This window comes from Chenopodium album, chromosome 5, assembly GCF_948465745.1.
Source record: "Chenopodium album chromosome 5, dcCheAlbu1.1, whole genome shotgun sequence".
Lineage (NCBI taxonomy): Eukaryota > Viridiplantae > Streptophyta > Magnoliopsida > Caryophyllales > Amaranthaceae > Chenopodium > Chenopodium album.
The window spans coordinates 65700578-65715663 of NC_137838.1; positions in this window are offsets into that span (position 1 = coordinate 65700578).

Consider the following 15086-nt stretch of genomic DNA (forward strand, 5'->3'; position numbering starts at 1 on the left):
CCTAATAAGATAATTTGGACAACCGGTTTAAATTCCTTTTTAATCTTGTTGTTTAATCAAGTGATCACGATATTTTAGAATTATGTGTTGCATTAATATTCAACCAATTTAGCTTAATAATAGTTTGGAGCGAATTGAATATTTTGTTTGTATGCCTTTGAGATCGCAGGAATGTTTTTCACTATAAGAATCGAGTAGAGGCCAATACGGGCGAATGTGACTCCATGACTCACTTCGTACCATCATCCCCGATCCTCCTTTCGTGGTTCCGAACCATATGGAGTTAGTAATCTCATGGATTATGAATGGGGTGTAACCTTCACGGGTCAATCGTTGTTGCCTTTGTTGTCCCTTATTCGTGGTTGCCTTTTTATGATCCGTGAACGGTTTACAAGTTCCTTAAAAACTTGTTGGCGGCTCCCTACTTTATTTGTCCCTAATCATTGTCCCTAATCGTAATGTCAATTCCCACTTCCTATGAGTGCCAAGCATATTCACCACATGCTTTTAACGTAGGCGCACTTCGAACGACGCCTACAGTAACCTATAATCTTCATAAGAGAGAGATGTAAAACTGAGGGCGTGATATATTTAACCGTTTAATCAAGGAAGATTAGTAACCGGCTTTGCTAAAGATAGTTACAAGTAAGAAGGTTAATAAAGTTGCACCAACTATTTATAACGGGCCTTTTTTTCCGTATGTTACTAATGTTTGGTTGGACAATCTTTGGTCAAGTATTAGTAACTGACCTAACCACGCCGGTTATTAATATTATTTTATTTGTAACCGACACTAATTTTTTAAGCTACTAATGCTCTATTAGTAACTAACGTAACTTACGCAGATTACAAATAGGGCGTTACAAATGAGATTTTTTCTACTAGTGCGTATTGGCCTCTACTCGATTCTTATTGTGAAAAGTGATTCCTGCGATCTCAAAGGCATACAAACAAAATATTCAATTTGCTCCAAACTATTATTATGCTAAATTGGTTAAATATTAATGCAACACATAATTCTAAAATATTGTGATCACTTGAATTAAATAACAAGATTAAAAAGGAACCCAAACCGGTTGTCCAAATTATCTTATTAGGCGTGATTTTCAATTACATATTCCCTTTAAACATGCAATATGGTGATCATAAATAATATAATAGAATAATCATTAATATTGGAAGCAATTCAACAATAATAGCGTTAGTAAAATCAAATATAAAATAACCTAATCATGATACTAGCAATATTAAAATAAAATAAGAGTAATTAAATTAATTAATTACTCACATTCCACGCGTTCCTTTAAATAGCTACATCATGAATAAATTGTTAGTAACTTCAATAAAACATAGATCAAATGGAAATTAAATAAAATAAATATAGATTTGATTTGGTCCAAACCCTCAGTTAATTATAACTTTCACGCCTTGGTTTAAGTATAAAACTTCGGGTATTGTATGAACTCCTTGGAGTGCTTAATTAGGAGAAGTATTTTGAGAGAATAGGATGGCTAGTATTTAGGCTAAAGAGGGATAAGAGAATTATTTTGTGATAAAGCTTGTTGATGATTGAAAAATGGGAGATATGACCTCTATTTATAAGGAAAAAAGAGGGGTCAAATAAAGAAAAGATAAGAATTCGAATCGGATAAAACTCTTGCGATAGACAGCAGTTTTAATGGTTTTTGTTTTTATCATATCTTTTGATCCAGAAATAGAAATAAAATAAATAAGATATCGTTGGAAAGCTATTGAAGTCTAATTTCTAACCCAATTAATATCAGATTAAATTATTTTATAGAATTAAAGATATGATCGAAATAGTGAGACGGTGTCAGTTTTGGATAGAGTTTGATATTTTATTCATATCTTTTCCGTTATAGCTCGGAATTGATATTATAATATATAATTGGAAATATAATTTCAAGAGCTATCCAAAAATATAAAATTTGGATAAAAAATATGAGGCGCGAAAATAATATCTGTCTATCTTGGAATATCTTTCAATTCGAATAAAATTAGGACTTTCAAAAAAAGTAGTTTTATTCAATTTCAAACTCTTTAATCTTATCTTTTCAAAAAGGATAATTAAGATCTTTTAGAAACTTATAGAAGTTTCTAATTAATCCTAATTGGTTTAATAATTGGATTAAATCATTTGGACCCTCCACATGATCATTGGGTCGTAGGTAAGGTGGGCTTAGGTTCGGTTTGGGCTCAGTTTAATATTTTGGCCATAACTTATTCGATATAACTATGATTTGGGCTTATAATATATCGTTGGAAAGCTCTTTTAAAACCCCATCCAACTATTAAATCATTGGATCCATATTATGGACCAAAATAAACTGGATTAAACGTTTTATAAAAAGGACACGAAATGAATGATTTTAAAGGACACGAAATGAATTATTTTGGGTTTAAAGGCACGAAAAGAGGAAAATAAGTTATGGTTTGGGGAAATGGGATAGAAGTTGGGTTGGTTTATGAAATGGAAATATGGATTTAAGTACTCCAAGATTAAATACTCAATCCGACCAATAATGGCGGTGAAAGGTGTTCGTCATCGGGTTTGGTTTTGGGGAGACATTTTTAGTGTCTACACCTAACATCCTTGCATTTCTGAGTGGAAAAACATTAATTGTCGATCCGTTGTCTACAAGAGTAATTGGGACGTTCATCCTCTTACAGACTACTGTGAGTTTTAGAGCCTTGTAATGCTAGTCACCTTCTGGAGGTAAATCTTTGTCAGAAAAGGTGATCAAGTTGATAGGACTAGGGAGATCACTCGTAAGGAAGTTAGTCAACCCCTCAGGAGTGGTGTCGGAATCTATCCCTATCTTATCCAAGGTGTTCATTACTGCCAACCTATGTTCTCCAGATGTAGCTAGAAGTTTCCATACGTTCATTTCGGCCTTGGTCTTCTTGAATTGTTTGACAATATCATTGTCCTCTATAATAGGTAAAGGAACTTTTTGTATGGCAGGAATAGGTTGTGTGGAGATGGGATATTGCATTCTCCCAGATCTTGTGAGGACGTCTATGGGTGAATCTTCTTCATCCCAAAAATCACTTATTGAATATGACATTGAAGTGGAGGTTCTTCCATGTCCTTAAGATAGACGTCTTCATCATCGCTATCCCAAACCCCGTTGATGCTAATGTCTTGTTCTTGTGGGATTTGAACTAGCTTCTTGTCATCAATCATCTTCTGAATTAAATCTGAATTTAAAACAATTTTCAATGGTATATCCTCCTAATTGATGGTATGGACAGTAGAACCTATCTGTTCTCTTTAGTGATTCAAATGGTCTCGGTTTGAGAGGTTTGACCTTTCCGTTCTCGGAGAGAATTTTGAACATCTTAGCATAGGAAGTCCCAATTGGAGTATAGAGTTTATTACTCTTCTTGGGTGTGTCAATTACTTGGAGAGGGAATGATTTCATCTCCATAGGTGGAACTTTAGCACGCTTTCTTTAAAGTTCCTTTCCTTGTTTCTTAGCTGATTCAATAGTTTCACGTAACAAGTCTATTCCCTCCCACATTGACCATATGAGAATCCGTACTTCTTCCTTGGTTTCAAGTTCTTGTTCAAAAGGAAAATCATCCATGGCATCGAAAAGGGTTTCCTCCTCTTCTTCGATAGCATGAATTTCTTCAACAGGTTTGATGAGAGATGAGGGATTAACATGGTCTTCCTCATCAGAGATAGCCAAGGAATCAGAGAGTGGTGCGTTGTTAATTCTTGGTTTCTTGCTTGCGGGGGGCATTGGTAGCTTATTGTTGTTGATCAAGTCTTGGATAGCCTCCTTAAGCTTCCAACAGTTATCAGTGAGATGGCCCCTACCGTGATGATACTTGCAATGTCCATTGAGGTTCCAGTTAGTTGTTCTCTTTTCAAAATGTGGGTCCCCAAATGGTCCAATAGGAGTTAAAATACCTTTTGCATTCAGTCGATCGAATGCGGTGTCATAACTCATACCAATGGGAGTTAAGTTCCTCCTAAATGGTTTCTTTTGTCCTTGGTTGTGCATAACAAGGACTTCACTCAAATTAAATGTGATAACATTATTTGAGTGGGTGGTTTTGGAAGCAGAAGGATTGTCATTCTTCTTGCCTTTCCAGCCACTGTTGGAGTTATTGTTAGCAGCTTTTTGTTTAGCAAGGTCGTCTTCAATGTTAATCCTTATGTCATAGACGGCCTTGAAAGTGTGTAGATTGTTTTGATATTTAAGATGTTTGGAGTTGTAGGGAATATTTCAAGCATTATCCCTAGCTTGAACCCCACTGTGATCATACACTAAAGTACGGTGGCGTCCAAAGAGAAGGAAGTTAGATAAAAATAGTCGCCAACAAGTTTTAGGAACTTGTAAACCGTTCACAAGGTGAAGGTTACACGATCCAGGAGATCGTCAACTCCAATAGGTCTGGAACCATGGCTGTTAGTTCGGGGATGAAGGTACAAATCCAACCTAAAAGAGATTGAACTTGCCCTAATATAGGCCTCTACTTTATTCTGACCGTATTCATGTGCGCTTTCTGACTAACATGCAATCAATAGGATTAACCCTAAACCTGTTTATCTATGTTGGTTGAATATTAATACACAAATAAATCTATTATTGGCGATCACTTGAATTATAATCAAATTAACCCTAACAAGATTATTAATTATCTTATAAAGCGTGATTACAAGTACAAATTCCCTTTAAACATGCATAAAAGATGTGATCAAGCAATAACAATAAAAATCAAGCAACATAATAATAAATACAATAATCATATTCAAAATCATGATCATGTTAAAGCACAATAATAGCAAGATCCTAGGCATGATACTAACAACATTAATAACAAACCCTAGTATGTCACTAAGCAAATAAAAATCAAAGCTTTAACCCTAACATGATACTAAAATGAATATTGGGAAGAGAATAGGAAACATCACAGGAATCACAATTGTCATATTTGATATTAGAAATTTTAGTTGTTACCCTAAACATGATACTAGGAAGATCAAAACACCCTAACATAACACTAGGAATCATAATAACAACCTAGACATGATTTCTATATCATAATAACAATAAATCAATTAAAGAACTTACTTGGATGCCTCGTACCTCTTTCTACTAACAAAATAAACGCGTTTGTAACTTCAAGGAAAATATAAACAATTAAATTAAATAATAGAGATAGAGATTTGGGACCAAACCCTCATAAATTAAAACCTTTCACGTCTAGGGTGAAGGCAACTTTGAACTTGGCTAGGTGTGTCTAGATCTTGTGAATGTGGAATTTTGTGTGCAAAAGGCTAGTTTAGAAAGAAAAAAAAAAGAGAGAGTAATCAAGAGATTCTTGATAAGAATTCGTGATTGAAAACAGAGGTTTTTGGAGGCTATTTATAGAGAAAATCAGCTAGATATGATAAATAACGAATCAGAGTTTCGAAAAGAATAAAACACGACCGCAGCGCCAAACACGCGCCTGTCGCCAGGCGACAGAGTTGTCGTATGGCGCTAGAAATAATTTTCCACGCGTTTTCTTATTTTGATAAAATTTAACCGTACAAGAGGGCAAAATCGTATTTTCCTTAAAAACACTTCTTTTATTCAGATTAAAACTCTTAAAAGTCAACTAAAGTCAATTTATCAATGCTAATTAAATTAGGATTCAAAAGAACCTTCTAGAAGATTCTAGAAAACTATAATCAATCCTAATCACGTTAGGAATGATAAATCATAATAGGCCCTCCTCTAGATCATTGGGCCGCATATAAATATTAAACTAGGCCCAGTTTAATAATTTGGCCATAACTTCCTCATTATTAATCGGAATTGGGCTTATAATATATCGTTGGAAAGCTCTTTTCGAACCCGACCCAACTACACTATTATTGGACCCTTGACATGGACCAAACCAAACTGGATTGGTTATTTTCTTAAAATAGGTTTTCAAAAACAGAGAGAAAGAAAAGAAATAAAATCTAACCGCAACACTAGACTTTCCACACTTTCACTTCATTCGATTATGATTCGACGCGAAAGGTACTCATCACTGGGTTTGGTTTTGGGGAGACACAAATGGGTGTCTACAGGAGTACTTTTCTTGGAGGTTCTTGATAAACAACCTCACATATTCTTTCTCACTTGGTACTTCAATCATCCTAGAAGAGGTTTCTCTCCATTTATTGAAGAAAGAAGTGAAACCTTCAATCCCTTTTTGTTTAAGTATTTCAAGTTCCCTATGATCATTTTCAACTTGAATATTGTATTTATACCTATCAATGAAAGCGTTTATAATTGATTCCTAGGTAGAGGTTTTCTCTTTGTCAAGGAAAAAGAATCATTGTTGGCAAAAGGTCTCAAGAGATAAGGAAAATAAAGAATGAAATACTTTTCTATCAATACCTTTAATATTCATTATTGTCTCAAAAGCTCTTAAATGAAAGTAAGGGTTATCAGTTGCCTTAAACTTTGGGATGTCGTTGGCATTGAACTTCTGCGGAAGAAGCTCCTTGTCCACCGAGACCCCTTGTGAGCTAATGCCCTGGAACCTGTAATCATTGGATATCTTGCTCAAGCTCTCTTGCATGAGCTCCATTTGTTGTTCTTTCACAAGGTCATTAATTTGGAGAGTTAGGGTCTTTAGCGGTTCAGTTACACCAGCCATTTGCTTCTTGAGCTCATTAACTTCTTCTTGACTTGTCATTATCTTCTTAGCTTTCCTTTTCCGGCCGATTGGTTTGTCAAAAAGTTGTACCTGAATGAAAAGGTTGTCTCTGATCAAAAGTTCTTCCTTTCTTGACCACGCGCTGTAAATTAAACCATTTTTTATTTTAATGACTTGACTCAAATTGACTTTGACTTTACGGGTTTATAAAGAAAAGGAAAAAAAATAGGGTGTATATTTTTGGGATTCAAGTATATGGGTTCAAACAAGTGGTTTATTGGGAGGATTAATATCCGACTTACCCCCCTAAAAAAATGACGGAAAATACGCGCATACAAGACTCTCTAGACATGGTCAAAGTGTATATATAGTGTGTGCTTTATTTGTGAGTGCATGTGCCATGCTTTGACTCTTGTGTAAGACCATGGGACTAAGTGCCTAGACTCGAATAAGGACTAAACACGGGTACAGTCATTAACAAAATAATCGAACCGATTAGCAAACTGTTTAATTAGACTCGTCGTGATGACTCGAGCAAAATCCTGAACTGTCGCCAAAGCATTAGGACTGTCGCCGCACACTGCAGTGCAGCGCCAGAAGACAGCGTTGTCGCTCAGCTTTGCACAGCAGCGTGTGGCGCTGCAATCCAAATTTTTGCGCCATTACTGGAGCATTAATCAAGGACTGCTTTCAGTATTTTTACTCTACGGGACAGACCTAAAGTTTAAGTCAATTCTGATTAATTTATTAGACTTTAAATACTCAAATTAATTAATTAATTAATTAGGCAAAGTCCTTTTAGTCATTGATCAGTTTATTTAAGGCTTAAACACAAATCAAACAAACGGTTAGGAAAAACACATAGAGTATGCACAACGAATAATGCACAAATAGTCAAGTAGGCACAATATGATGCAATAAGTTTGCAACCTAACCATGGCTCTAGTTCTCTAAAGTTCAAGATATGGTTTAGTTAAAGAGGGTACATGGTTATGAGTCCAGATGCACCACGCGGAAGCCTTACCTTTGGAAGGGTTGGCGCGAGTGGATGGGACCCCGCGAGTTAAACTCGCTTCCATGGTTCGGTGAATTCAACATTCTCGGATGTACCCTTTGTTGCTTAGAGCGTTCAATCAGGTAGATGGAGCATGAATTCCCATTGGGTTATGTCCATATGTAGAACACATATGAGTTTCAGAAAAGTGAGAAAAACTCAATCAGGAAGTAGAATAATCGAGCCAATAGTGCTAGAACTGGTCGAAATTAGAACTCATATTTCTGGCTCGGTATTGGAAGAACGCAGCGCCAGCCAACAAGGATTGTCGCTGCAATATAGCCCTGTCGTTTGGCGACAGAATTGTCGCTCGGCGACAGAGCCATATCGTCGGCGACAGGCTCTATTTGCTTGACGCCGGTTCCTACATGCCTCAGCAGATTTCTGTATTCGTAAAATTTTTCAGTTTTTTGCAACATTATTTCGCTTCTAGTTATGAAAGATATTCCTCAAATTCCCTACGTGTAAAAATCCTATGTTTTTTACTCATTACGGATTGTCTTTCCAATGAGATCCTTTTCTTATGCATATGACAATAATGTTAATCAAAATTACGCATATGAAATACTTAGAACTTTTCGAGTCTCATCCACTCATTCTAAATCATTGCCAAAATAAATTTCAGGAATTAAAATAGAAATCCTCCCAAGTGGAGTCGCCAAAAAATGTAGGGAATATTTCAAACATTACCCCAAACTTGAACCCCACTGTGATCATACACTTAAGTACGGTGGCATCCAAAGGGAACGAAGCTAGAGCAAAAGAGTCGCCAACAAGTTTTAGGAACTTGTAAACCATCCACAGGGTGAAGGTTACACCACTTAACGATCCAGGAGATCGTTAACTCTAATAGGTCTGGAACCAAGACTGGAAGTTCGGGGATGAAGGTACAAATTCAATCTAAAAGAGAAAGAACCTGCCCTAATAATAGGCCTCTACTTTATTCTTCTCGTATTCATGTGCGCTTTCTGACTAACATGCAATCAATAGGTTAACCCTAAACCTGTTTAATCTATGTTGGTTGAATATTAATGCACAAATAAAACTATTATTGGCGATCACTTGAATTATAATCAAATTAAGCCTAAACAAGATTATTAATTATCTTATTAAGCGTGATTACAAGTACAAATTCCCTTTAAACATGCATAAAATGCGTGATCAAGCAATAACAATAATAATTAAGCAACATAATATCATAATAAAAACAATTATAAAAATAATTAAAATAATCATATCAACGCTAAAGCATAATAGCAGCAAGATCCTAGGCATGATACTAACAAGATTAATAACAAGCCCTAACATGTCACTGAACATATAAAAATCAAAGCTTTAGCCCTAACATGATACTAACATGCTATTAGGAAAGAAAATAAGAGTCATCACAGAAATCATAATTGACATTATATTCTTTACCCTAAACATGATACTAGGAAGCAATAAAACATCCTAACATGATACTAGGAATCAAAATAACAATCTAAGCATGATTTCTATATCATAATATCAATTAAACAATTAAAGCACTTACTTGGATGTCTCATATCTCTTTCTAATCACAAAATACACACGTTAGTAACTTCAAGGAAAATATAAAATCAAACAATTAAATTAAATAATTGAAATAGGGATTTGGGACCAAACCCTCAGAAATAAAACCTTTCACGTCTAGGGCGAAGGCAACTTCGAATTATGCTAGGTGTGTCTAGATCTTGTGAATGCGGAATTTTGTTTGAAAAGGGTGGTTTAGAATAAGAGAGATAGAGTATCAAGAAATTCTTGATGAGAGTTGGTGATTCCAAACGGAGGTTTTAGGAGGCTATTTATAACGAAAATCAGCCGGAATATGATAAAAAAAAGAATCAGAGTTTCGAGAAAAATAAAGGAAAATTGTAAACTAATAATCCCACCTTTACCCCGTCTTCCATAAATAATCTCACCTTTTGAAATTTCAGAAACAATCCCGCCTTTGACAGGGATCTTCCACTAATGATCCTTTTGACCTACAACCTGTTAAACCGGTTAATAATTTTTTTTCTTAGTCTTTCTCCTTGGACCACCAGTCCACCACCATTCCACCCACGCAGCTCCTTCACTCACCATACCAGCCTACCTGCTCACCACATTGACACCTCACCTAGCACCAACAACATGCTGCTGCCCTTCTCCCACTTCACCACCAGCGGCAACCGAAAGTAGTCGCGCTACTACTGCAGCCAACAGCCATCGCACCAGCCACGACTCACGCACCTTTCTCACAACAAATTCGCAACAGAAGCTCACAACAAGCAACCAGCTTCTGCAACAGCCGGTAAACCACCGCCTAACCCACCTCACAACGCCGCATCAACGCGCCACCAATGCAGCCCACTTACAACCGCCGGACCTCCAATTCAATAGCTGCAACATCAATTCACACCCACAATTCAGCCCCTAAATTAGCCCCAAAAATAATTTAAAAGAAATATCAATGGTCGATTTTGGGCTTTGAAGCCAGAAAACTCCATCCCCAGCCCCTAAAAACCCGACCCATCCCTGAAAACCCAAACCCTAGCCTCGAAAAACTCGACCCCAGCCACCTTCCTCAAGTTAGTGAAGGAGAAGAAGAAGATACAAAGAGATCATTGAGAAGTTGAGATTAAGTCGGACGCCTAGGTTGGGTTGCCGAGGAAGGGAGGCGACTGCGACAGTGATATGGAGGGGCGGGGGTGGGGCTAGCCCCGATAACAATGGCGGGGGTTAGGGGTTTTGTTTTTTTTTTTAATTTTTTTAATTATAAAAAATAGAATAAACCAACTAAAAGTCGACACGTGTCTCATAACCTAGTAAAACCGGTTACCAAAATAATTTAACCGGTTATGGATTGTTAGTGGAAGACCCCTGTCAAAGGTGGGATTGTTTCTGGAATTTCAAAAGGTGGGATTGTTTATGGAAGATGGAGTAAAGGTGGGATTATTAGTTTACATTTTTCCAAAAATAAAACACAACGCTGGCGTCGCACAAGCCTCTGTCGCGTGTCGCCGGGCGACAGCCTGTGGTGTGGCGCTGCATACAGTTTTTTCACACGTTTTCATATTTTGATAAAGGCCCTGTTTGGGAGAAAGCTGAAAGCTGAAAGCTGAAAGCTGAAGCTGATTGAGTTAGCTGATTTTGACTAGCTGATTTTATTAACTAATTTGACTAACTTATTGTATTAACTGATTATATAAAAGTGTTTGGTAAATAGCTGATAGCTTAAAGGTGAATGAGTATGTAAAATGACCAATAAGCTAATTGTGGGGTAGGTAGTTTAGATAGGATTTTAAATTAAATGAGGTTATAAGTGTAATTTCACAATAATTAATGAATAAGCTAATTGAAAAAGCTCCTAAAATGAGCTTTTTCAAAAAGAGCTTATTTAGTGGAATAAGCTCTTTCAATAAGCTTAGTACCAAACACTTGTATTAGCTTGTTTGACTAGTCAATCAGCTAAAGTTAGTCAAATAAGCTAATATACCCCCAATAAGCTAACTACCAAACAGGGCCAAAATTTAAGCGTACAAGGGGTAAAACTGTAATTTCATTTAAAACACTTCTTTTATTCTAAATAAAACTCTTAAACTCAATTATCAATGTTAATCACATTAGGATTCAAAAGAACCTTCTAGAAGATTCTAGAAGACTATAATCAATCCTAATTGCATTAGAAATGATAGGCCCTCCTCTAGATCATTGGGCCGCATATAAAAATCAAATCGGACCCAGTTTAGTAATTTGGCCATAACTTCCTCATTATTCATCGGAATTGGGCTTTAAATATCTCGTTGGAAAGCACTTTTCGAGCCCAAACCAACTACACTATTATTGGACCCATGCCATGGACCAAACTAAACTGGATTGCTTATTTTCATAAAATAGGTTTTCAAAAATAAAGAGAAAGAAAATAATTAAAACTAACCGCAACACTAAACTTTCTACACTTTCACTTCATTCAATTATGATTCAACGTGAAAGGTATTCATCACCGGGTTTGGTTTTGGGGAGACACAAATGGGTGTCTACACCAACTATAACACTCATCTCCAATTATAATGAATGATTTATAGATGTACTTAATTATCGTTTACACTAAGATAAGATTATAACTAACCCTATAGTAAAAACCCTTAACCCTTAATGGAAAAATTATTATAATTATTTAAGTATATTTGACCTTTTGTTGACCTTTTGGGAGCAAAAAGCCACCTTCTTATAAATACTTGCGATGGGTACAAGTTTTATTTGAATCACCACCTACTCGGATTCAGATTTATTTTAACATATTGGGGGTTCGATTATTTCAAAACACTTTCCAATTTGATTATGCGTCCTTCATAATTTGTCAGGTCAATTAAAATGCAATAATTTATAATGTATGACTTATACACTTAAGGTTATCTATGTACATTTATATACAACCAAAACCCTAGCTAAACCCTTAACCCTAAACCCTAAACCCTTAGGTTATTTGACATAATGGTACCCTTTGAGACTGCAATGCTAAGAAGAGGGGGTGGGAAGTACATAAAAGCCTACAATCCTAATATTAATGTACATAAATAACCTTAAGTGGGAAGTGCTATAATATTAATATCAGTAAATTCACTTATATTACTAAATCACCCATTGAGTAAACTAATTAATTTAAGTTTACATACTAATTCAATATACACATGCAAAGTTCATTATTCTAATAATATTTCAATAAGTATTTGTTGTAAAAATCCAACATTTTTAGACTAGAGACAACCAAGCTATTAAATAATAATACAATATCACAAAAAATAATATCAACTATACAAACGACAACTAGATTAATTCTAGAAATTAGATCAAGTTATTAGATCAATTCAATTGGGAGGTATTTGGTCATAACATATAGCAACTAGATTAATACAGAGCATAGTAGTAGTTTCCTTGAGATAGAGTTATGCCTCGCAAGGACAAAATATATCTCCTTCACTTCAAAGCGAAATAAATGACCTATGTTGTTTAGTGGGAGTAGTAGCGGTTAGTACCCTACATCTTAAACATAGTACCAGAACATAGGGAAACACAAAGCAGTACGAATACATGTTAATACAATTATAGTTTCAATTGCTATCATAATTAAATATAAATTCAGGAAAGTGTTCGACAAAAGTACAATATTGTTGCTCCGATTGTTATGGGATCATTTTTGGCTGGCAATAATGGAATGGAGATTTGATCGTAATTCATTTTCTTCCGAGAATACATCCTCGACAAGCAGCTTGAGTCTAGCTTTGGGAATGGAAACCTGCATTGAAATTTTAAGAATTGAGTAAAACAGGCCTATATTAGACTAAACATAGAGCACAGCGTGAACACTCTACAAATCCATAGGTCCGAGATTACCGTTCCAGCTTCAGCTACAAACCGTTCACAATACAGCTTCACATAGCGCAGCATCAAGACTCTACACACCTTGTTGCATTACAAGAATTGCATACTTATTCATACAAGTAACGTGCAATTTTATAAAGTAAATTTATCGACTATTGTACTCACGTATCTGTTTGTTGGGGGGATTTCCAATTGCTTTATTTCCCACAAGGGCATGTCATTAATCAACCAGGCAGGATCCACACAATGTAACATCACATCAACATCTTGTATCTAAAAGAAGTGAGGTTTTAAATTAGCCAATTACATTTCACATAAACGAAAGAGAGGAATGAATAGGGTCTTACCAATTCCCTGATTGTAGTCTCATGCTGGACCAATGCATTCATGAAGAGGGAGTCAATCACCCAAATTGTTTTATGCTGGCCGGCAAAGGCAATACACCGCCAGTGCTCTTTCTCCAACACTAGAACAAACACCTAATTTCACATGTGAATATGGTTAGACAGCAATTATCATAAGCGTTAGCATTTTATATAAACTTGCAAAAGAATTTTGGCAAGATTCATATATAGAATATCGTCACATTGTCATCATACCACACAAACATCGTTTGTCTTGGTTGCACTTAAATTTGACCATCTGTTTCCAAGAAAATCCAAAGCATGCTTCCCAGCCTTCACTTGAGCCTGAAATTTTTGTTAAATCAACTTAAAATGCCTCTTGCAATATTATCTTAAAACATTAACTATGAAAACCCAACAGAACCAAACACGTACTGCAAAAAAACAATCAAGCATTATTCTCTTAGTCAACCCTTTGTATTTCAATGCCCATCTCTTATTGTATAGAACAACAGCCAAACCCACGTATCCGGTTGATACTCTTCCATTCATGTGAAGGACTTTATAGAAATTCTTCTGTGATGCTTCATATCCATCACACCTAATAACTATAGGCCCAGGACTGTGAAATACAAGGTAAGAAAAGCCATAACAATAAGTATAAAGGACTAATATCGAAATTATGCAAAACTAAAGGTAAAGGATGAGAGGTATGCTTACGTACCAAACTCCTTTTCTCTTGTTTTCACCCCATCTCCTAATGAAGTGAGCCACATCTTTTTGAAATGCTGACAGCTTTCGATATTCTGCAGTCACATCAACTGAGGCCCTTGGAGATCTACACTCCAATTCTTCCTGGTGTCATCCGCCACTTCTTTCGCTACAGAGCTTACAGCTAACCTAATAGGGACTTCAATACCACCCACGTTGATTATACTGTCTAAAGAAAGTAACCTATCCTCAAGCGACTTTTGTTTCGGAGGTGACTTCAGGCTAACTCCAGCCACCTCAGGCTTCTCAAAAGCTTGTGCCTTTTCAACAGGTATTTCCTCCGGCTTCTCAAATAGTTGTAACCTTGTTGTAGCAGGGGATACCTCCGTCTTCTCAAACGGTTGTGACCTTTCAACAAGGGCTACCTCCGGCTTCTTAATAGGTGTTGACCTATTGGAATGGGATGGTTGAGCCCTATTTTGGAATGGGTGGTTACGCATGTCTTCATAGATGTCAAACCCAAACAAAACAGTAGGAGTAAACGCCTCATCAGGGGGAAGGCCTGATTTTTCCTCCCAATTCACACTCACGGCATCCTTCAACCCAATTACCATAAAGCAAATCATTTTCTACAACTCTGGGCCAATCAGCCTCACAACTTGCGTACAATAACAAATAACCTTTACCACACAAAATGTAATATAGCACAAGACATTGTTTGAAATGGACTAGCAATAGCTTTCACCTCGGTTGCAACTTCCTCAACGTAGGTAACCCTACCATCTTAAGGAAACGTCGGGTGCGCATGCCCATAAGTAGCATCAACAACCTGTTGGTAAAGAAAAAAAATATCAAATGTGTGAGTAAGGAAGTACCCATCTAACATTCATCTAAAAACAAGCAACTTTTAGCTATGCAAT